General features: G+C 45.5%; 1 pseudogene; it reads right to left on the minus strand.

Annotated features, from left to right (window-relative positions):
* LOC132355837 (uncharacterized) overlaps window positions 1-21,584 on the minus strand; it is a 35,122-nt pseudogene extending 13,538 nt beyond the window's left edge.
* Between the last annotated feature and the right edge of the window lie 3,676 nt (window positions 21,585-25,260).

A 25,260-nucleotide genomic window follows, 5' to 3' on the forward strand; every position in this document is an offset into this window, starting at 1 on the left:
CTCAATTTCATTCCTTTTTAAGGCTGAGTAATATACCATTATATATATGTGCCACATCTTCTTTATCCATTTGTCCGCCGATTGCTTCCATGTCCCGGCTATTGTAAATAGTGCTGCAATGAACATTGGGGTACATGTCTCTTGTTGAATTATGGTTTTCTCAGAGTAAATGCCCAGTAGTGGGATTGCTGGGTCATATGGTAGTTCTATTTTTCGTTTTTTAAGGAATCTCCATACTGTTCTCCATAGTGGCTGTATCAATTTACCTTCCCACCAACAGTGCAGGAGGGTTCCCTTTTCTCCACATCCTCTCCAGCATTTATTGTTTGTAGATTTTTTGATGATGGCCATCCTGACCGGTGTGAGGTGATACCTCACTGTGGTTTCAATTTGCATTTCTCTAGTGATTAGTGATGTTAAGCATCTTTTCATGTGTTTGTTGGCCATCTGTATGTCTTCTTTGGAGAAATGTCTATTTAGGTCTTCTGCCCATCTCTTTAAGAGGAATTTCGCTTTCACACCATTGGGAAAAGATCAAGCTTTGGCAACAGCAGTGGTTCTCATTCCTGGGGGGGTGTTGGGGACTCCTGGGGGCTTTAAAAAATTCCAGTGCAAGGGTGCACCCCAGGCCGTATCCATCTGAGTTTTGGCAGGTGGGACCCTGGACAAGCCCTACAGATGATTCAAACATGTACAACCAAAGTCAAGTTTGCTCCTCTGACTATAATTTAGCAGTCAAACCAGGGGGGCTTTTAAGGGTGGAAATAATAATCCTGTGGATTACAGCACTTGAGTGGAGTCAGTACTTTTTATTTTTGACATGGCTTCACTGAGCCAAGAAAACTCTGAGTCTTTATATCAAAAAGTCAAATTTCATTGGATTAAAGTTTTATCTCTATTTGACAACTTTTGAACTGGTTGGGGGGGGGGAACATTTTTAGTGTTAGAGAAATGCTAGGATTTCTTTCAGAACAAGGTTTGTGTTATTATTTTCTGAATCCCCAGCTCCTAACATGGGGCCTGCCATGGAGTAGATGCTCAAAAATTCTAAAACAATTATAGCAGCTGCTGCTTGCTGGACATCTACTGTTATATTCAGCACCTCCTTTGACTTTTAAAGCCAGCGTAGGAGAGAGCCATCTCGGGGGCATGAGGAGAAGCAGAAAGTGATGAACGGCTTGGGTCTCTGATGCTATCATGGGGCCACCTACTAGCCCTCCCGGCCTTCCTCTGGACACCTTGTCATTTGGGGAAAATACACTCTTCTTTGTGTTGGTGGAAATTTCTCTTTTCATTTCTTCAGGTCAAATGCTATTCTGTCTGATATACACACCTACTTCATGAGGTTTATCCCTAGGTATTGGAGAATACTTGGCAAACTGACCAGTGTTAACATACGCATGGAAAAATTCAATGTCTTTGTTATAATTTAAGGATCCTTTGATACTGATGCACTTAGTAAGAAGGGGAAGGACGGGCATGCCCCTCTTCCTCAGTACGGACTCATGGGAAGTTTGGATCATGGCGTGGGATGGGGAATAGGGTGGCCTAAACAGATTTAACCAGGATAGCGAATCACCCATTGGGCCTGATGTGTCTAATTTTGTCTGAGGCAGAGAAGACCCAAGAAGGAGTTGCTCTCTGCCTCTGAGTCCCCTTATCTGAGTGTCTGTGCAAAAAATATATGCAGATCTGGGGTAAGATGAGTGGAGTGTAGCCAGGATATATGCCAGCAAGGCCACCCCCTGCATCAGTAGACACAGGAGCTGGACCCACTTTTCTCTTCCTGGTCCCATCACAGCTGAATCCTCGAATTCAGCTCAAGGCCACCTGGACCAACTGTAGCTCACTCAGAGGAGAGTGATGAGGATGGTGCGGAAAATGAAAACCCTAAAACTCTCTTCGTTCTTTGGGGCATGACTGGAAGAGGTGGGCATAATTAGACTGGAGAAGAATTAATCCAATGGGGGTCACGGCAGTTACTTTCAAATATCTGAAGGCTGCCATGTAGAAGAGGGAACAGATCATCTGACCAGCCCCAGTGGGTGGAATTAGAGCCAATGAAGGAAGCTACAGGCAGGCAGCTTTGGACTGGCGTTTGGACACAATGCTAACAGCCACAGCCGCCTAAGACAGAGTGGCCCATCTCAGTAGATGGTCCCATCGCTGGTGACGTTGAAGGGTAGATGGAGCCACCGTTTGCAGGGATGTGGTACAGGATCCCGGCACACATTCACATGCTGTTTCCTTTCCTCTATGACTTCAGCGATGAATCCAAGAGTTATTCAGCGCCTACTATGCATCAGGCTCTTAGTGGTCAGACTATGACCTTTAAGATCTCTCCGAACTTGGTGATTCTTTGAGGATCTGAGTATGATGAGCTCCATTTTGCCCAAGAAAAACTATGGCACCAAGATCTGGCAAGAGTTGCACGAAGCCAGACAGCATGTAAGGGGTGGACCCTTCATCCTCTCTGAGCTTTTGCTCTCTCCGCTCTCCTTTCTCGTTCAATCGTCTGTTCTTTTCCGAGAAAACCAGATCATGCTCTGCTCAGCCATCTAGTCTTGAGCATGTTTAGGCAGAATGTGCAATATTGGTCTGAAAGATGTTTCCCCGACTCTGACAGATTGGAGCAAACTCTCCCTTTCATCTGCAATCTTCGAAATCTCCCCAGATACCCTCGAGCAGAGATGGGTTATACGCAAGGGCTGTGGTTCGAGATTTCATACAACACGTGACTTTCCGGTTGGGGAGCGGCTGCGAATTCTTCAGATACAGTCACCCCTGCTATTCTCTGCACCGAGATTCCAAAAATTGCTGTGGAAACCGCACATTTCCAAGCAAGCCCATTTCTTTTTCAACGTTTCTCAATCTCTCAGTCTCTTTTCTCTCCCCACCACTCCACCGTAGATCTTTACATCTTCCGTCTCTGGGTATTTCCTGCCAGGATCTCTTGCCTGGCAGAATCCCCATTGGTTTAGGGGCGCCTAACCAGGCAGTGAAAACCAACCTGGCTTTGGAGCTGGGCATTCCACAGGCAAGCAGGGCCATCCGGATCCGGTCTCTTTTCTTTCGTATGTGTCAGGCTTGCAAGATGTAGGGAGGGCAAATTAGCAGCTGTGTAGGAGTGACTGACACTGGTAAAAAGCATCTGTTGGAAAATTTGCTTTGTAATTTCCTGAGGCTTTCAGGGTCAGATGTGGGTAAAACCCCCCAAATGGAAGAAAATCCGAATCACTTTCAAGTGGGAGGAAAATAAGAAACAGACAGGCTCACACGGGTGCAGAATGTGGATTCTGAACTGCAAGCTCCCATGATAGTTTCCAAAGCTTCCAAAGCACTGCTCCCTTAGGGACCAAGCCCCGATCTTCTCCTGAGGTCCTTTATTTGGCCCAGTTGGGACCATCAGTGGATGGGAGTGGTGTTCAAATCCACCCTCTCCCCACACTGCTCTGTGAGGCTGGAGATGAGTTGGAAAATGGAATAGGGTCCGTAAATGCATACTCTGCATTAGTGTTTCGGATGATCTTTATTGGTTTTATTCACCCAGGTATTTTCAGCACCTGCGACAGTGCCTGGAGCAGAATGGGTGCTCAAAAAATATTCAGTGAATGAAAGAACGAACTCCCTTTTGTATCCTACACACTCCCTAGTGTCCTTGTCACTTAGCTGACTTTGTACACATGGTTGGTGCATGAAACTAAGGTGAAAAAGCAAAGGAGGCTTTGATCTCTAAGCTGAGCTGGAGGGGAATATACATTAGGCAGGTTGGAAGGGTAGGAGAAAATCAACACAGCAGTGTGGAGGTGTCTGGGAAAGCTATAGGCTCACGTGCAGACCCTCAGAAGGCGTCTGAGCTGGGAGACAGGAGAAGGCCAGACGTCTGTCTCTGGTGCCTTTGAAGTTGACAGCTCATTCTGAACTCTGTTGGCATTTGCACTTGCTTTGCTTCGAGATAAAGAATCTCCTCTTTCTCTCCGTCTACTTTTGCTGCATTTCTTCTCTCCTCTTCCCCTTCCCCACAATGCTTCTTAAGTACTAGTTTCAATCCTGCGGAGTAGGACCAGGCTTTGCAAAAGACCCATTTTCTGAGCTCTGCCTTATCTGGTTCATATCATATCACAGTTTTCATTGGCCTCAATGTGACTGAAACCAAGAAGACTTAGGGAATAGAAAGTGATTTGCAAAACGTGAGCAGTGTCTGCATAACTAAGAACCCTTTCTGATTCTGTGTGAATAGGGCTCTGGGGGTAATTCAGAGAATTTATGTAACCCCTGCTCTGGAATTTGTCACTTGGTTTAGCACTTGGAGTAACTGATAGCTCCATGTTAATGATCAGAAAGGGTGGCATCTTCCAGTTAGTCAATGAAGCCGAAAGATAACTTTGCACCTTAAAAAATACACTCTTGTTTTCCTCTCCTCTATCAATGAGGCACACTCAGAGCAGAAACATTATGCGGATGTCTTTACCAAAGGTGTGATTTCTTTGGCTAGAGGAGATGGACATGCAAAGATGACTTGCCCGGCTCTGGGCACAGAGAGTGCAGGCTTCTCCCTGTGTTAACCCTGTGTTGGTACATCAGGGCTTTGAGAGCCACAGGCAGAGAAAAGTCAGTCCTTGGGTAAGAGGTGAGGCAGATGAGAGAGGACAGAGAGAGTGGGAACAGGAGAGAGACATTACGAAAGGAGAAAGAAGGAGACCTGCTTCCGGCCAGCTCAGTCGCCATCCTGGGCTCCAGCTCGGTCACTGCTGTCCCTACTCTGACGTCTACTGTTGGCACTAAGTGATTGTTCCCCATTCTCGAAGAGACACCTCATTGGCTGGTGGCCGCTGCCTACCTGATGGGGTGTGCCCGGGGCTCAGGTATGTGCTTTGTGGGCTTAGAGACTGAGCCCCTATGGAAGAGCCCAACTCTGCAGAAGTAAAGGCAACGAATGGGGTAAGGGATCCTGGGTCCTTGGCCAGAATCAGATTCTCTCCCTGAAAAGGTGAGGCTGACCCTCTGGGACTCAGGACACAGTCTGTGGCTATTGAGCTAATTGGCCTGAGTGGCCTTTGGTTTCACTGGGAGCAGCCGTCTTCGGTCCAACCCTGGATACTACCTAAGTATGGAAATGAGAGTTTTGGAGCCAGACGTTAAGTCATGAAGAGTAGTAGCTCTGCAGACGTGAGTTTTACAGCCTAATTTCCCGCCCTGTTCACTGTGTCCCATCACATCAGCTCTGCCCTTGCCCCAGAAGCCGCCAGGCCCAGAGCCCCATTTCCCGAAATGGAAGGATGCCTGTAGATGCACCAGGATGGGCCAGGCCTGCAGACCTGAGCTGGCCTTACTCTTGGCATCTTTTCGTGGTTCTGTTTTGCCAGGAGGAGGGCCTTCCTCAGCAGCCTTGTCGCCCCCTGTTTCCTTTGTTTTGTCGTCCGTGGTCTGGGCCCCTTGCCCCTTCTGCAGCATCTGACTGTAAGGCGAGGTCTGGTCTTCAGGCAGTTCTTCCTTCTTGTTCTCCTTCCTTCTCCCACGGAGAGCTCTACACATAAACCCCACCATCAGCTGCGACGCTCTTGAGGGATTCAACTGCCCCTAAATAAGTGGCCTGACATGTGGTCATTAAGAGGAAGGAGGTGAACTGGAACACTTAACTTCATGAAAAATTATGTACGGGACCTCCCCGGCGGTCCAGTGGGTAAGGCTTCACCTGCCCATGCAGGGGGCGCGGGTTCGATCCCTGGTCGGGGAGCTAAGATGCCTCGTGGCCAAAAAACCAAAAAACATAAAACAGAAGCAATATTGTAACAAAGTCAATAAAGACTTTAAAAATGGTCCCCAACAAACACATCTTTAAAAAGGTTATGTAATCTGGAAAGAAAATGAATTGATGCCGTCAGCTTATTCTTGCATATAGTAGAATGAGAGAAGGGTGAAAATATCCCCCAAGTAGCAGGACGATTGGAGAATAGGTATATATATGTGTGTGTGTGTGTGTGTGTGTGTGTGTGTGTGTGTGTGTGTGCATATGAATGAATGAATGAAAGAAAATAGTTCTTACAGGGATGAAACACAGGAAGGCAGGCTACAGCTAAGGTCTAGCATTTCATTTTTATGGGGTAGGATTAATATACTACACGTCAAACTGTGTTCCCTCTTTCTGTTTTCCCCATTTCCCATGATATCAATTAAAAAGAGAGTATTTTGGGGGAGTATTGAACACAGTTCTTCAGTGGCTCTCAAACCTCCAAGTCATCCCTCTTGGCAAGATCCACAAGGTCCTTCCTGATTTGACCCTGCTCACTTCATCCCCTCCCCGCTCCCCTGAGGGCTGAACCATCCCAGGGCCCTCAGGCTTTTGTGACTCAGCTTGTGCTTCTCACTCTGCTGGGAATGTAACACTTTCCCCCTTTCCCTCCTTTGTACTCCCATCCTACTGGGGACCCCTCGTTGTCACTTCCTCTTCTGTGTGGTCCACGAATTGTCCCAACCATCGATGTAGACCTGCCCTCCCTCTGGTCCCCAGCCCCTTTCAAGCATCTCCATTCTAGTAATGACCAAGGGTGCAGTCAATGATCTGTCTTCATGTCTGTCTCCACTGTTAGATTTTATGTTCCATGAGGTCCTAGCCTCTGTCTGTTCACCAGTGTCTCCGAGCATGCGGCACTGTATCTGACAAGAGGTAGTCGCTCAATTCATGTTGATGAATGGAAGGGTGGATGGGGAGAGGACAAAGTATTGGGTATAGGTAGAGGGGAATGAAAGACAGTAGACTAAAAATATTAACTACGTGGAAGGGAGAGTCTCGGGCATGATTACTCCACTGCAGAGCCACAGTGGTACCCAGGGTCAGTCAGGAGCAGAAAGTCAAGGTCGTGTTTGTACCAATGTTGTCTCTGGGATTTGTCAAGAGTGTCCAGCTGCGCTAAGGGCTCAGAAAACAGGACATGGTTTTGCCTTTGCATTTCGTGGTTAGCACATCTGAAGATGCACTAAGTGGTAACATCTCTGCTGTGCTTAAGTTCTTCCCTGAAAGCCAGAGAAATTTAATCTGAAACCCAGGCTCCTGGAGGTGATAATTAGAAGAGGACGTTAAGGATTTAGAAATAACAGTGTCCCTCTGGGAGACTTGCGCTAGCACCACGTATGGAACTGTCCTCACTGAGCTCGGACAGGAACCTGGAATTTTCTCCATACCATATAAAAAAAAAAAAAGCGCATGGTTTTTCTCTGATGAGTTTGAACTTGGTTTCTGAAGTTGTGGTTTCTGAAGCCTCTCTTCACTTATGGTGGTTCTTCCGCTCCTCTCCAAAGATGCAACTTCAGCAGTTCATGTGCTGCACAGTTGTGAGTGGCCGGGCACTTTTTTAGGAAAAACAACATTCTTGAGCTGAGAAGAACATCTGCTCTGTGTCTGATCACCATAAACCTCCAACTTTGCTAGCAAGTTGTAACATTTGAACCGATCACCCAAGGCATATCTTGGCACATTAAGGAAATCTACACTCAATAAAGATGCTATTGTACGTGTCTCTAGTGCCCTATTCAAGGATCGAGGACGGTTCCCCTCAGCCAGGAATGCTTGTTCATAAAGTTGTAGCTGCGCGGTACTATTTATAGGACCCAGGCAGATATGCAAATGAGCGTGGCCCACAGGACTCAATTAAGCCTTTCCTTGTCAAGCTGAATTGGGCCATCGAGTGACTGCTGGGGGGCGGGGATCCCCCCCTCCCCGAGCATATTCTGGCATGTAAAAATTATGCTCATAAAATGTTGGAAAGAAGAGGAGACCTTCTAAGGGGCCCTACCTCAGGTCACCCATGGGGGAACGGACCACTTCCCATCTGTTTTAAATTAAATGTGTTTATTTTCTTTGCATCTCGCTCCCCAGCTCATTGTAATCGGTTAGAAAATGTCTTCTGTGATGTTAACTGAAAGCATATTTTTTAATAAGTTGAACTGGCTGTTTGCTTTCACACACAAGGCAGTGACATGGCTTCTTTCACTGTGACTCTGGCGTGTGCTTCATGGGAGCTGTAGGACGGTGCCTGGGGCTCTATTTGTTCAACACTCGATTTTTGTTCCCTGTGATGTCCAAGACTCTATGCTAGGTGTTAGGGGTAGAGTGGAGACAAGAGCGTCAGCGACTAAATACATAAAGTAATTGTCCTTTGTGAAAAGTGCTAGAAGGGAAATAAACAAGGGACAGAGAGAGTGTAATTGTCAAGGACCACCTTCTGAATTGCGTGGCCTGGCTCTTTGGGCAAAAGGATTTGGATCTGAGGCCTGAATGATCAGAACAAGCCATTCAAATAGAAACTGGGAGATGAGTATTCCAGGCAGAGGAAACAGCTGTGCAAAGGCCTTGAGACAGTCAAGGGTTTGCAACATTTGAGGAAGAGAAAACAAGCCAGGGTGGTTGGAATAGACAGAGAAAGGGAAAGTGGGGAGGGATGAGGCTGGAGCAGGGCCAGGGCAGGAAGGGCCTCCTGGGGAACGCTCAGGATTTTAAATTTTGTTCTAGAAGCCACAGAACGGCAGGAGAAAACGCCAGGCTTGGATTTGCCTCTTAGGAGGATTAGGTGGGCGAAATTGAGAAGGACAGACTGGAGAGGGGAGGGATGCCGCGGAGGTGCCGGGTGGGAGGGGCTCGTATCAGTCCAGGTGGCGGTGACGCAGCACGCTTTGGTGTGGCATCCTTGGAGACGGAGGTCGAGGCGTGGGATCCAGAGGTTCTGGAGGTTAGACTTGACAGGACCTGCTGATGCCTCAGCCAGAGCAGGGGAGGGAGAGGAAGACTCTAGAACTCAAGGGATCTGGTGGTGTTTTGACCTTAGCAACAGGGCAGTTGATGGTGCTATTTACAAAGAGGAGAGAGATCCAAGGGCAGGGCTGTTTTGTGGGAAGGTGGGGAACAGAAATCCGTTCCAAACATATTGAGTGGGCAGATCTGTTACTAAGCTCCGTGTAGAAAAGGTCTCTTAGCTATAAGTCTCCTGAAAGGACAAACTTTATAATTTATCGTTATAACTTTAGAAGTAACGATGGAAACATTTGGAAGAACGTTTGATGCAGCTTGAGACGGGGAAATCAGAGATGATTCAAGGGTCGGCAATAAATCTAGTGACCAACATCGCGTATGGAAATACGTAACCGCGGATTTTCTCCTTTGCAAAGTCTGGTTGGACTTTATTCCTGTATTGGAATAAAAGTACTGGATGAGGTGTGGGTGCAGAGAGTCCGAGAGCTGTTTGTGCCGAGAGGGATGGCCGAAACATCCAGAAAGGAGGAGGTGAATTACGATGCAGAGAAGCAAATATTAATACTTAGGGCTTGGAAAGCATACCTAGGGAGTGATACAATCTACTTATTTAATGTTATCCTTTCAGTTCCAACAAGGGGATCCCATTTTTTTAAGCTACTCTTTAAAAATGACATTTTCTCTGTACGTCAGGTATTGAAAAAAAAAGGGGGGGGGGAACGGGGGCACCTCTTAACATTTCTTCAGCTGAGTCTCTGCCTTCCTATTAATTTTTAGCAGACTCTGTTTTTCCACCAGCCTGCCCACTTCCGAGTACAGGCAGTCCTACGCTTTGCTTTGCTTTGCTTATCTCTTTTCCTGTCTGGTGTTCTAAAGGTGCCCGTGGTGCTTTTAGGAAGCATTGTGTTTGGGTGGCTGGTGAACAGCCTGCACTGCAAAATGCATTAACCTGAGGTTATCGCAGGTAACTGACTTGGAAGAAACGCTTTTCCCAGGGGGTTTCTGGTTTGTGTGCCTAGGATCTCAGAGTTGTGCAGGGGAAAGTCTTCTAGTTTTGGTAGAAAAAGCTTAATTTGGGGGGTCAGAGAGGCTTGGGTTGAGTCCTTAGCTCTATTATCTTCTAGCTTGTGACTTAAAGTTTTTAAAAATTGAAGTACAGTTGCTGTACAATACAAGTTACAGGAGTACTAAATAGTGATTCACAATTTTTAAAAGCTATACTCCATTTATAGTTATTATAAAATATTGGCTATATCCCCCTTGTTGTACAATATATCCTTGTAGCTTATCTTATACCTAATAATTCATACCTCTTAATCTCCTACCCCTATATTGCCCCTCCCTCCTTCCCCCTCCCCACTAGTAACCACTAGTTTGTTCTCTGTATCTCTGAGTCTGCTTCTTTTTTTTTTTATATTCACTAGTTTGTTGTATTTTTTAGATTCCACATATAAGTGATATCATACAGTATTTCTGACAGCATTTCTGAACCCTGTGTTTTCATCTGGAAGACGTGGGTGATGAGATATATGTAAACTGCAGAGTAGTTGTAACGATGAGATGAGATGACATATGTGAAGTCCTTAGCATGAGACTTAATTCATACTGGTTACCACAAATATTATTATTAGACTTACAAACACAATGGTTGTCAATTGGACAGGAAACAAACATTCCTGGTTTGTAGCTCTGTAAAGGCTGTTGACAAGCATCACAGCTGTGTGTGGAGGGGTGCTGGGGCAGGGTTCTTCCAGTCTAACAGAAGTTGCACACTGGACGTCCTGATTGTATACTTAAAATCAGCCATTTTTTCAGTTTGAATGAAAACTGTAAATTGAACAAGTAAATTAAAAAATGGGGACCTTTTCTATGCAATGTGGATGACAAACTTCTCTCGAAAAACCATCTGGTGACATGGGCCCCCCCACCATTCCAGATGGCGACCATCAGCTGTGACTTAGAAGCTGATGGTAAGGTCCCATGTGTCCTTCCCTGCTCCCTGCCCCTCTTAGAGAGCCTGGTCTTATATTTTGTATGCGCCCTTGCTAGCTTGTATGACCTTGGGCAAATTCTTTAACTCTTTTAGTCTTGGTTTCCCCATCTGTAAATGGAGATGTTAATAATAAAGCTGACCCCAGAAGTTTCTTTTGAGGATGAAAGAACATCAACAAGAAGTTTTTCCACAGTGCTTGGCACGCAGAAAGCACTCAGGGCTAACTGCTGTTGTCACCATCAGAGCACTTTGCAAATTAATAGCCGTCTGATTGTAATACATCCTTAGATGGACACTGATAGAAGTTGAACTATGGGTAAGACAGACATATGTTATAGGGATATCATATTTTTGAAAAATAGCAGTACTGTTTTCTTTTTTGTACACCCTTGTACTTGATCCAATCCCCGCTCCCCTTTCAGGGAGAAGCTTTCAGGCTGGATCTCGTCAATCACATCCACTCTCTACTCTTCTCCATCTTGGAGCTGACCAGTTGGGTTCTATCAGTGGACCCCCAGCCTCTGGTGTCCAGTTAGGTTTGGCCAGTGGGATGCTCCAGTGGGGGAGGGGGGATCAAAAGAAGGGAGGATAACGACGCCAGTATTTACTCCTGTCTGGTTCCTTCCCTGAGAAGTTGCCTTGAGCCTGCGAAGATCCCAACCCAAGGGTACTGGTTCTCTTTACACACTTTCTCCATCTGGGTTTGGAGAACACTTCCCTCAGACTCTCAGGTCTTGGACCTGTAGGTGGTAATGATTACATCGTTACTAGTCCCGGGCAACGTGCTGTTTCTTGCTGTTCCCCTATACCTCGCCCATAACCTTGTAAAGCCACTTGGATTTATCCTATGTCATCAGCTGACATAGCTCCCACTGTCCTGGAGAAAATTAGGATTATTAAAGCAGAAAGCAAAGAAAATGAAGTCAATTTTAAGATCCTAACCTCCAGATGGCATTTCGAATCCACAGCGAGGTAGAAGCCAGGCTTTGTGAAGAGAGAAAGGGTTTTCTAAGTTCCACAATGTTTCCTTTAACACATAAAGAGCCAGGCTAGATCAAGGAGGGTCAAAGCCATAGCGCAGAGCAGGCGGAGGAAATGCCTTCGGGGAAGTGTCCACAGGACAGGAAGAGGGCGTGGAGACCGTGGCCACAGGAGGGCGGTTCTGGGGGAAAAGTTAGGATGCTGGTCGCAGCTCGGCCACCGAGAAGTGACTGTCTCCGCCCTCAGCGCCCCCGGCCCCAACCTGGCTTAAGCAAAATTAGGGGGTGATGAGGCATTAGAAGCCCTCACAGAAACCCCGGAAGGCGTGAGGGAGGGTCCACCATGCGCTCCCAGTGTGTCTGCCAGGGTTTGGAGGCGGTGGGACAGCCAGGGACCTGGGCTCCTCGTGGCCCCGGTGACAGGTCGCCGAGGGGTTGAGAGCGGTAGTCCTGGCACAGACCTGCGTTCAGGGCAAGGAAGCAGGAGGCCACAACGCATAGGGACCTGGTGACGTGAGGGGCCACAGGGACCATGGGCTGCAGCAGCAGATGCCAGCAGGACACCACGAGGGGCAGCAAGATCAGCCACACCTGAGTAAACACCAGCCCAGGACATTTAGAGACAAGACAGGTCCATAGCCAAGGATGCCGAGGACGCCTGTCACCTCCCTCTGCACCCGGGTCCTTGTTGGGAAGGAGTGGGAGAAATGACCCCTTGACGCAGGGGAGAAACAGCCTGTGAGTTGACTCTTGATTTATCCAAACGAGGCTGAGTTAATGTCAAAGTGAAATGTTTCAAAGAACAGAATAAGTTACCCTTAATTGGCAATTTTTATTTTTCTTGGCCATCAGGAGGAATGGAAACTCCAGAGTAACAGACTGATAAACCGCCTCGAGCTTCATTCTTCCCACACCCCTGTGCTCTGTGTAAATTTCGATGCCCTCTCCTTGACTTTCTTACAAGATGGATCCTTTACACTGGACCCTTGTCTTTTGAGCCACATTGAGTCAAATTAGGGGTGGTGAATGCTTTCTGTCTTACACAATGACTTTTACTTATTAAATTATTTTTACTATAATAACTCTAAAGGAAATTAATACAGAAAGAAAAATGTCTATATCCCCTCTACCATACCACAAAGACATCCACTTTTAAAAAAGTGGTTTTCTCATCCATGTTGCTAAAATCCTAGCTGACAGGTTGGTCAAACCCTCTGCTTAAGGAAGGCTCTGCTACCAACACCCAGAGACAGTCCCCAGTGACATAAAGGAAGAGAGATTTGAGCTGATTACCTGACATTGTCATATGGCATCGAGCTTCTGCTTACTAGGGCGACCTTCCAATTAGTGAAACGGGACGTTCTTCGGATGGTGTTCAGATTCAACAGTGTGGACAGGATTTCACTCTTTGCTTCCTACTTCTTAGCCTTTGCCCTTACACAAAATCCCAGGCTTCATGGGGATTCCTCTCCATCCTTTCTCTGGCATCGTAGACCCTGGTTCTGGGACTCTGGACTTCTTTGGAATGTTGACATTATGGTGCTGCTGATGGAATTCCTAAGACTTTTTGAACTGGAGTCCTAAAGAAGAGATTTTAGCTCTTGCTGACCTCGGCACGGTTTTTTCTCCTTTGTGCTCTAATGCACATGACATTGCGGAAGTGTTTTACTTGGACAGGGGAATGAGCAGTGAAGCAAAATACATCCCCCTGCTCTTGGGTGTATTGCCCAGATTGGGAAGCATAGGTTGTTCTAAACGATGGCTTATTCTTGTGCTTCCATTGACTTGGAACTGGAAAGAGATGCGATCAGATCTGCCCACATCCAGGAGTAGGGGAGATGCCTGTTTCAACAGGATTGCCTACCAGCTTCATCTAGATGTGAGATTATGGGTCGAGGACCCTACTGTGGTAAAGGCAAGCCGCTGGTATTTTGAGATGCCATTTGGTTTTCTCTCCAAATATTCCCAGGGGTGTTCCCTCCGCCGTCCACAATTTGCAGGTTCTTGCAGAAGAGCCTTGGATGATGGCAACCTTGGGGCCACACAGGAAGTTCTCAACACCGGCAATCACGCTCCTGTGGACTGGCTTTTCAACTCTGATGGCAGAGGCTCTTCTTATATCAGCCCTGGGGAGGCAAATGGAGGAAATCCTGAATAAAATCTAGACACAAAATCTATGGACAAATGGCTGAAATAAATAAGCCATTTAATTAAGACTTTATAGTTTTTCCCACGAAAAACCAGGCTTGTTTTTTTTTTTTTTTTTTTCGTTCCTGAGGCCTGCTGTACTAGCTTTGCTGACATTATCAGATGTTAAATCACACGGACTGAATAAAATGGGAAAAAACAGATCATGACAAACCAGCTTGGCTTTATTTCTAATTTCTATCATGATTTCCTCTTCGACCCATGCATACATAATGTATCAAAAGAACCATTTTTAGTTTCCAAATATACAAGAGTATTTTTGGCTTTTTTTGGGGGGGGTGGAATTGAGTTCTCACTTTATTGTATTGTGGCAGAGAATATAGTACATATGTTTTACTGATTCTTTGATTTTTTTTTTAACATCTTTATTGGAGTATAATTGCTTTACAATGGTGTGTTAGTTTCTGCTGTATAACAAAGTGAATCAGCTATATGTATACATATATCCCCATATCCCCTCCCTCTTGCGTCTCCCTCCCACCCTCCCTATCCCACCCCTCTAGGTGGTCACAAAGCACTGAGCTGATCTCCCTGTGCTATGCAGCTGCTTCCCCCTAGCTATTTATTTTACATTTGGTAGTGTATATATGTCCATGCCACTCTCTCACTTCTTTGATATTTATTGAGATGTCCTTTATGGTCTAGTGTGTGCTCAATTTTTAGAAGTATTCCTTGAAGACTTGAAAAGAATGCAGATTATCTAAGAGTTGAGAAAAAGTCCTAAATATGTGAATTTTATACAGTGTCTTAATCATGCTGTTCAGCATCATTATTAATTTTTTGATCACTTAGTAACAGACGAATGTTTAAATCATAATTTAAGAAATTCAGTATTTCACAATTCTATTGACTTTTACTCTCTATGAAATTACTGCTTTTGTGGGTCAATCGAATATTGAAAATTTTATATGGTTCAACGTAATATTTTGAGGCTATGTTGCTGATGTTGGTTGTCTCTGGAATCAGAATCAGAAATCACGAGAGAGGGAAGAAAACGTCCCATCAAGAGCCCAAATATTGGGACTTCCCTGGTGGCGCAGGGGTTAAGAATCCGCCTGCCAATGCAGGGGACACAGGTTCGAGCCCTGGTCCAGGAAGATCCCACATGCCGCAGAACAACTAAGCCCGTGCGCCACAACTACTGAGTCCGCGAGCCACAACTACTGAAGCCCGTGCACCTAGAGCCCCTGCTCCGCAACAAGAGAAGCCTCCGCAATGAGAAGCCCACGCATCACAACGAAGAGTAGCCCCCGCTCGCCGCAACTAGAGAAAGCCCACGCGCAGCAACGAAGACCCAACGCAGCCAAAAATTTAAAAATTAAAAATTAAAAAAAGAACCCAAATACTTCAAAGAGAAGCTAAGTCAGGATGTGTCCGTGTGATGCAAGGCATTGAGGCTCCAAGCAGTGGAGCAATTCTTTTATGGAATAAGTATTTACTGAGAACCAGGAACTGTGCAAAGCACTGAGATACTTAGAAAGATAAGTAAGACAGCTCCTGCCTTCAGGGAACTTAGAGGAGGGAGAGAACATGATGTAAACAAATACAACTCTCCACACACAGGGTGTGGGAGAGGCGGAAATGAGAGAGTAGTCAGAGCCGTCAATTCTGGGGTGCAAGATCTGAAAAGGATTCCGAAAGCGTGTATTCACGAGCCAGACGCCGGAACACTGAGAGGCTAGCAGGAGATTTCGAGAAACCTAAGCCTATTGCGCTAAGAAGTGGTGATTCCCTTTGGGTCAGACTGGATGATATTTGAGGTCATTAAAACTGTGAGGTTTGAAGAATTTTTTTTTTTTTTTAAATACAGAAGAGGAAGATTTCAGTGAATGATGTAAATGGACCTAGAATTCTGGTTTCTGGATTCCAAATTCACCATTCCAGCTACAGAGGCCACCCTGGTAGTCACCCTAAGCCGTGCACGCTGGTGCCTTGAGGCCATGGTGTCTCCTTTGTCTCCCGCAGATACGCCATCATTGGAGAGATCTGGAATCAGAGCTTAGTTAAACTGCAGCCTTCCTTCAGGAGGGGTGGGTAGAAGGGTGCTGGGAAGATGGAGAAATGACCGCTTTTCCACGGGACACTGTCAGCTAAAAGAGACTAAAAGAGGCCCCCCCCCCCGAGAAGAGGGTTAAGGAACAGTAATTACTCCACTAGAGAAGCAGCTGAGAGCTGGATCTATACGGGTTCAGGTATTTGTTCTGCATCCTGCCCAGGGGTTGGTCCTACGTGGTGAAGCTGGTGATCATTTTGTTCTTTACGCCTCAGTATGAAAATGGATTCCAATTTAAATGTAAAGTATTAAGATTAGACTCAATACAACTTTATTAAATTCATCAGCTCAGAAGCTATAATGATGTAGATGGAGAAAAGCTGATGCTTACCTTCACTGTTTTTCAAAAGAGAGAGAAAAGAGAGAGAGAATGAAAGAGACAAACTACAATAGCAAATCTTTTCTTCTACTGAAAAAAAATCTATTTGTATAAGATGATCAATCTGTTCATTCAATGTTATTATTCTTTATTCATTAAAACATGTTTCCAAGGTATTACTACTTGAAAAACCTGTTAGCTCTAATTGAAATTACTTCACATATATATGGAAAAGAGTCATAAAAAATGTCTTGAAAATGTAATAATTCATACACTTCACCAGATGCTTAGATGATCTCATTCATTCATTGATTATTCAACAAAAATATATCCCATGCAAACCCTGCCCTGGGCATTGTGCCACCCAGCCCAAAGTCGGGGCATTTCATTATGTAGTGGGACACGTGAAAAGAACCACTTTTCTTGAATTTCTTCTTTAGAAGTCACTTTATGGTTTCCGCTGAAACCGTAGATGAGTTTAAATGCAGACACATGAGGACAGAAATGTGGTTTAGATGATGTTACCAGTCACAAAAGACAAACTTTCCTTCCCTGTTGAAGTCTAATAGATTGGAACTAAAAATGAATTATCTATGATGCTCTTAATAAACTCTATTGGTAAACAAGGAATGTGTTTATTTTACTTAGAAAAGGCTCTGTGGGGGGCCATTTTTGTGGCACATTCTTTTTTTTTTAGTGATCATACCCAAATGGTTCTTTTTATAAAAGCGTATCATAAAATCTCCAGCACAACCCTCAAAAGGAAACAGGGTTCACATAAAATGACGGAGGTTTTGCTTGGATCTTCCAAAGAGGTGAAGTATGTCATTGATAAAACCGGAACGACCTCAGTGTGATGGGGCAGCTGAGAACCAGAGAAGTCAACAATTTTGGGGAAAAATAGAACCATCCAGGGCCTTTGGTGAATATCTTAATGCTGAAAACGTTTGGGGAGATTTGGAAGTATTGCAGGCAACCACTGGGTAATCGGGAGGCTTTTTCTTCTGAATGATCCTATCTAGAAGGGGAAAAGGGAAAGTATGTTCAGTGGGATAGTCATGGCATTGGATCACACGCACACAAACATGCGTGTATGTGGACTACATGCATATACATTTGATCACACGCATTATCTCCATATATTTATAGTCCAATTTTAACATCATATATTGTACTAATTGAATGCTGCTGAATTCCAGAGCCCACTATTTTTTCCACTCTATATTGATGTCCAGAGAACAAATCATTGAAAACTTTAAAAATCAAATTGTGTGAACCTGGGCAAATTTTTTAAGTTCTCTGGGCTTCATTTGACCATTTTTAAAAGGGGAATCACAGAAATCTCACCGCCTGTCTTCAAAGGTTGCTGGAAAATTCAATGAAATAATCAAGTAAAAGTGCTCAGTAAGCTATACAAAGTAATGTACAAAAATAGTATTGTAAATGTACTTTATAAACATAGGGACCAGATGTCTTAATTTGACGATTGTGCAAGGAAACCAAAGGAAATTACCGAAATGTAACCATTGATTTAGGCAAGATCAAACAGAATGACAAACATATTTATTATTGCAACTTAAGGAAAATAAAATTAACAACGTCTTTGTTTAGAACAGTGGACTGTTGATGATTGTTTAGGCTGAGTGCTGAGTACAAGGGATCCTCATTGCTTTTGTGTGTTTGAAAATTTTCATCTGAACAAAAATATGAAAAACAGTTGTTTGACTGTTAACATTAGGTAGGATGGTGCTTAAGAACAAGGATTCAGTAGCTAGAAGGCCAGGGTTCGAATCTTGCTTCTGCTTGTGCTGTCACACTAGCTGTGTGACCTTCAGCAAGTTATTTGTGCCTTAATGGCCTTATTTATAAGACGAGGATAATCATAGCACCTACATCGTAGGCTTGTTCAGAGAACTAAATAAGTTCATATTTGATAAGCACTTAGTAAATTATGTGTAAGTGTTTGGTAAAATAAAAATCTTTCGGGTTCTGAATAGGTACTATTATTTACAAGGAACATGAGGCTCAAAAAAGTCAAACAACTTACTCAAGGTCACAGAGTTAGTAAGTGGCTTTGCCTGGGTTTGATTCTGGGTCAGGCTGACTCGAAAAGCTTGGCTCTAAACGCCAGTGCTGTTTCCCGTGGGAGAGCTTCTGTAATTCAGCCAAGTCGTAATTTGGCAAATGATACCATATTCACCGTCGTGTTTAAGGGCACTTTGGAGGTCTGGAGGGTTGCTGGGCGGGTCTGTTTGCAGGAGGCCCGAGGAGCAAGTACTAAGTAGGGGTGCAATGGGAGATCCTCTCTTGTGACCCCAGACCTTTCTGGAAGGGCTTTGAAGGAGGTCAGAATTCCCTGGGGGCAGAGGTGGGGCCTGAGAAATACTTTGCGGACTGTTATTGGGTCTCTTACTCCACAGAGATGGTGTAAAAGCCGTTACGGATGTGACGTTTCAGTAACTGTTCTAAGAGCTTTACACATATGAGCGCATTCGGAGCATAGGTACTAAACTGGATTCTCTTAGACCACCCACCCAAACTCTGGAAGCTTGAATCCCCCTGCAGATTTACTGTCATTATTTTGCACGTTGGTCCCATTTGACCTCTTCCACAATTCTGTGTGGGAAACTATAGTTATAATCTCCTTTCTAGAATTGGGAGAAACTGGAGTCTGGGGAGAGTCTGAGACTTTTGGACCACTGACCAAAAAGTAGTGAACCTCTGGTGGGAAAGACTGATTACCCTGGTCCATTTGGGTTGCTGTAACAGAATACCATAAATGGGTTTCTCACAGTTCTGGAGGTTGGAGGTCCAAAGTCAAGGCACCGGCAGATTTAGTGCCTGGTGAGGGTCTGTCTCCTGGTTCGTAGACTGCTGTCTTTTTGCCGTGTCCTCACATGTTGGAAGGAGGAGGAAAGTTCTCTGGGGTCTCTGTTATAAGGGCACTAATCCCATTCATGGCGGCTCCACCCTCATGACCTAATCACCTCCCAAAGGCCCCACCTCCGAATACGGTCACACTGGGTGTTAGGATATAAAAGGTGAATTTGGGGTGGGGGGATGCAAAGTCTATAGCACTGATATTCATAAAAAGAGATGTAGCACGATACTGAAAATATGCACTTCCAAATAAATGCCAAAAAAAAAAATTTAGCTCACGAAATTATTTGTAAAACAGCAATCCTAGATCCTTAGGGAATAATATACATGCTAGATTTTTCTACCAGCTTGTTAACTGCATTTTTTTTCCAGGCAGATAGATAGGCAACTCTTTGCAAAGCTGCTCCATGGAATGATTTCATTCTTTAAGGACGGATTTTCAAGGTTTTTGGGCCTCACTGAAACATGGCCAAGTTGTGTCGTCTGAGAATTCTTGGGATTGTCAAATATAGGAGGAGAAGCTCACTGATTTACCCAGTCCATTCAGATGACACTGCAGGGAGAATTTAATCAGAATATGTTTCATATAAAATGACATTTCCGGAGATTTATGTAAAAACAGTGAATATAAAGGATTATGATGAAGACAGCCTATTTGCAGAAAGTTTCCTTTTTCACCTAATCACCAGCTAATGTAACTTGGAGGGAAGCCAGCGTGGCATCCCTAACCTTCCTTGGTCATTTAGTGTCTCTGAGAGGGACATACACGGACTTTCTAAGTGGCAACAGGCCAGCTGGGTCTCCGCTGTCCACACCGTGACTTCACCACCAAAACTGGGGGTAGCAAGGAGATCAAGAGGAGGGTCATCCACAGTGAAGACGTATTTCGTGTGGAGCCTTCTCCCTTTCCCAGAATAGTCAGCAACCCCACGAATGTTCTGGAAAGAACCACAGAGGAAGACACAAATCTGAGTGCCCAGAGGCGGTAGGTTACCCTTGCAGAGTGGACGGGGGGATTCTGACAGCCCCACCCTCCAAAATGAGCTCTGGGAAGCCTGGAGCAGGATTCTAGGATCCCAGCCACGGCTCCCCCAATCTCCCCACCCCGCCCTGTGGAGAACGTGCACTGGGACGCCCGATCCAGACTGTTTTCTGGGGCTTTCTTCTCTGGGCGCTAATGACTGGTTGAGTCAGACACACAACAGCCAGTGTCTGCTCTCACCAGCGACCTTGTGGTTCATTTCTCCCACCTTACCCATTCACTCTCCCATGTCAGCATACGCTTGGGATTACTGTATTTTTCTCTTCGTGTTTATGCTGATTACATATTTGTTGGTCTAGCCTCCCATACGCCCTCTTTGAAGGCTGGGGATGGGTCTCTTCTCCAGCATTTGTTATCCTGAGTGTCTCGTGCCCCAAGTGGGTGTGGGAAATGCTTCTTTACCCACTATCCAGTTTCTCTGTATGTCTTGCCTTGTGCTCTGGGAGCTGGCCTGACCAAACCTTCGATCACGTCCGGTCAAGGCAGTCCAGGTCAGTGCCATTCACGGATAATAAGGTCCTCCTATGCTCGGAACACAGAGCTAGGCTCTTGAAGTGACTGAGATGCAGCCTGGGTCTTCCAGAGCCTTTCAAGTCAGAGGAGGCATGAGAGCAGCATTTCCAACCTTGCTGTTAACACTCTCTGGTGGGTACCATTAGCCGTGAAATGTGTCATCAGTAATTTGTTACTACTAATAAAATACTGAGTGAGGATGACTTATTTTATAAAAATAAGTTTGGGACTTCCCTGCTGGCGCAGTGGTTAAGAATCCACCTGCCAATGCAGGGGACATGGGTTCAAGCCCTGGTCCGGGAAGATCCCACATGCCGCAGAGCAACTAAGCCCGTGCACCACAACTACTGAGCCCGCGAGCCACAACTACTGAAGCCCACGCGCCTCGAGCCCGTGCTCCGCAGCAAGAGAAGCCACCGCAATGAGAAGCCCGCGCACCGCAACAAAGAGTAGCCCGTGCTCGCCACAACTAGAGAAAGCCCGCACGCAGCAACGAAGACCCACCACAGCCAAACACAAATAAATAAATAAATAAAGTGAAGCGCTAAAGACTTAAAAATAAATAAATAAAAATAAGTTTGAGTGGATTCAGAGTTATTTTTATAATAATCCCTCATCATGTTTCTAACATTATCTATGTGTGAAACTTTGTAGTTTTCAACTTTTTTTTCCCGTTCTGATGCACATGCCTCACACACCCCCGGGAGCCCGTACAAGAAGTGGTTGCTTCATTTCAGCTGAAACGTAAGGAAGCTGGGTGGCGGTGTATGTGTGTCAACCAGCTTACCGGCTCCGACCCCATGCCTTTCTCGCCAATGCAAGGAAGCTTCTCTGAATGCACGTCATTCATGGTGACATAATCACAGATACCATCTTTTATGAGGAGAGGGAAATGCATTCTGATGAGGAAAGAAAGAATGGGTAAAGTTGTTGGCTAGGACAGATCTAAGCTGGGTCTTGAAAGGTAGGCACAACTTGGACAGAGAACTGTGGGGTGCATGGGTCACCCAGCAGTGACAAGATCTGGGCAAAGTTGCAAAAGGAGGAAAGTGTTGAAAGTGTACGGGGTCCTATGAGTTGTCCAGTGTGGGAAGAAAGATGCTGGGAAGGCTCCGCACTAAGTTGGGAAAAATACTGAAAGCTCTGGAGGGAAGATGGAGGTGTTCAGACCTCATTCTGTATATAGCGCAGAACCCAGTTATCCAAATACGCACATTGACTTGTATATTTCTATGTGCCAGGTGCATAGAATAGTTCTGGAAGAGTTCCTGAAGACATTATTTCTAAATATAACATAGCAGTTAAGGGTCCTGACTCTGGAGCCGATTAATCTGGATTCAAAAACTGGCTCTGTCGCTTATTGGCTATAGACCTGGGTTCACTGTGCCTCAGTTTCTCCACCTGCAAAATGGGGATAATAAAAGTGCTTGTGTCATGGAGTTGTTTCTAAACATTAAATGCATTAAGTGCTAAGTATGAAATGGGTTAAAATATAACCTTGCACAGAATAAGCACTCAGTCGCTGCCAGCTGCTAATGTGATGATTTTTATTATGATCTTGGCTGAGTGACGAAGTGGGTGGTCTGTGGTTGTCTGCTGATGATGTGGGTGAAATATGACACATCTTAACGAATCAACTCGTATTAGCGGAGTGATTTCAGTCGCTGTGTTGTGTTCTCTGAGCAGTAAGTCGTGTACACAACCCTCAAGGGTGTTGCATCCAATGATAAACACAGACATACAAGTGTGGAAGAGTGAATCCACAGCAAAGCAAAGTTGTACCGATTCACTGGATCGCACAACCCAGGGCCAGACGAAGGTTATGACAACACGTTTCTCTAAGAGTTTGGAGACCTCTGGGTTGGAGACCTCTGGGAAATCTTTAAGAGCTGAGGAGGAATTTGACCTGGCAATTTCAGTTTGGGTAGGAATTAGGTATCTGGAGAAGAGGGGAGGTGCTTCTGTCCTCTTTCAGGGTGTTGACCCAATCTGGTCGTGCTTCTCACTCTGCATTCTTTCATTTATGCATCGTTTGGTTTTTTAAGGTGTTTTCTAAATGTTCTCAGGCTCCATTGTGTGTGTCTATGCTTCTCAGGCCTTCATTATCTTTAGGACCTTCCCAATGTAGGTCTCTGTATAATCGTGCATTCAAGAAGGGATGCTTCTCCAGTTCTATAAATTATAAATAAGGCCATTATATTTATCTCTTAGAGATCTATTAATCTGCACATACAAATCTTTGCACGTTTTCTAGTTTTGAGAAACATTTTTTCCTTTGACCAAATCTTTTTTTGTTGTTGTTGTTAATTGGTCAGTGGGCCACTTATGGCATACAGCAAATCTCCATTCACTCCACAGCTGTTTTTAAAAAATGCCTGAAGAGCTTTGCAAAAGAAGCTCCACTGACTTGGCCAAAAGAGGGGGGAGGAGCAGGGGAAAAGAGACCAGGAGGGAGGGTTGTTTGTTCAGTTTTCTCAGTAGTAAGGACCAGGAAGCCAAATAGAAGAGAAATGGAACTCAGAGATATTTGAAAAGGGGGGCTGTCAAGAAGATGTTAAATTCAGTCTTTGCTGTTTCTTGCTCATGATTATTCTTTCTTGCATTCACCCTAATTTCCTTTGAAGGAGATAAACGCCATGGAGGGAGGGGCTGCGGGTGATGTGAGATGGGTGGCCTGAAGTGTGAGTCAATATTTGCTGGGTGCCTAGGCTGGCGGTGAAGGACAGAGGATTATCTGGAGAGTGGCAGATGGTAACGGGAAACACACGCAGAAGATTCCATGACAAGCATTCTGGGAGAGGATCTTCACTCAGCAGTGACCAAAGGGCCCAGGGCAGAGAAAAAGGATAAGAGAGGTGGGAGAAACAGGAGTTAGTGGCTCAGGAATCAGGGAAACGAGGGAGAGGGAACTGTGTTTATTGGATCTCTAGTGTGTGATGGTTCATTTTACGTATCAACTTGGCTGGGCTATGGTGCCAAGCTATTTCATCAAACCTTATTCTGGATGTTCCTGCGAGGGTGTTTTTGGGGGTGAGATTTGCATTTAAACTGGTGGACTTTGAATACAGCAGATTGCTCTGCATGGCGTGGGTGGGCCTCATCTAATCAGTTGAAGACCTTGTAAGAACAGAAGGCTGACATCCCTGGAGAAGAGGGATTTCTGCCAGCAGACCGCCTTTGGACTTGAACTGCAGCTCTTTCCTGAGTCTCTAGCCTGCTGCCCTCCCCCATCGGATTTTGGACTTGCCAAGCCTCCATAAGTGCATCCAATTGCTTTAAATAAATCAGTCTGTCTGTCTGTCTGTCTGTCTGTCTGTCTGTCTCTCTCCCTGGAGAACACTGACTGATACAGTGGTGTGATAGGTATTCTGTGCATATCTCATTTCGTTCTTAGGAGCACAATTCCAGGTCTCATAGATGCTCAGTGGCAGAGACAGTATTCAAATCTAAGTCTGACTTCCAATCTCCTACTCTGCTCATCATTCGCTTCTTAGGGTCCAGGGAAGGGCTTTTGAAAAACTGAAACTGGAATCCCTGGCTTCCTGTCTGTGAAGAGTCTAATAGGGGACCTACTGGAGACCCAAGTAACTGGGCTGGCCGCCCCACTGTGTGGTGCTGTCTGAGAACGGCTGGCCTTCAAGGCTGAGAAATCACAGCCCTGGGTCCTTCCCTCTGAGCCCTTCCGTTTCAGTGGAAGGGGAGGTGCCGTTTCCATCCCAGGTGCCTGGAAGTGCAGCTGAGGAGTCCGTTATCCCATCAACAGCCTGCCAAAGAGATGCTCCGCTGTTCTGTTCCTTCTCAACATTTCCTGGCAGCTGCTGCCCCCTTTATTCCTGCCTCTCTCAGTCTAAACGTGGGGTTTGGAAAGCACAGGGAGGAAGGATGTGAATTCAGGGTTCAAGGTATAGGAGAGGAACTCGGACCCAGGTATGACCCACGTCTCCCGTATTCATCTTCCCTGTTTAGAACCGAGAAGCAGAAGGCCTGTGATAAGGAGGGAATTTTCTCATGCTTCCTTTCTGATCTTTGGCAGCTCCAGTTGAAGGATTGCAAAACCAGAGCAGGTTTTTCCATTTGCTTTGGACAGCAGACTGAGTCCTCAGTGTCACAGGCCTGAGCTCTCCACTTCTTATATATATATATATTTTTAAATTTTTATTTATTTTTTAAATTTATTTTTGGCTGTGTTGGGTCTTGTTGCTGCGCGCGGGCTTTCTCTAGTTGCGGCGAGGGGGGACTACTCTTCACTGCGGTGTGCGGGCTTCTCACCGCGGTGGCTTCTCTGCACGGGCTCTAGGCACGCGGGCTTCAGTAGTTGTGGCATGCGGGCTTCAGTAGTTGTGGCGTGCGGGCTTCAGTAGTTGTGGCACGCGGGCTTAGTAGTTGTGGCTCGTGGGCTCTAGAGCGCAGGCTCAGTAGTTGTGGCGCATGGGCTTAGTTGCTCTGCGGCATGTGGGATCTTCCCGGACCAGGGCTCGAACCCGTGTCCCCTGCATTGGCAGGCAGATTCTTAACCCCTGCGCCAC

Source organism: Balaenoptera ricei, chromosome 20, assembly GCF_028023285.1.
Source record: "Balaenoptera ricei isolate mBalRic1 chromosome 20, mBalRic1.hap2, whole genome shotgun sequence".
NCBI lineage: Eukaryota > Metazoa > Chordata > Mammalia > Artiodactyla > Balaenopteridae > Balaenoptera > Balaenoptera ricei.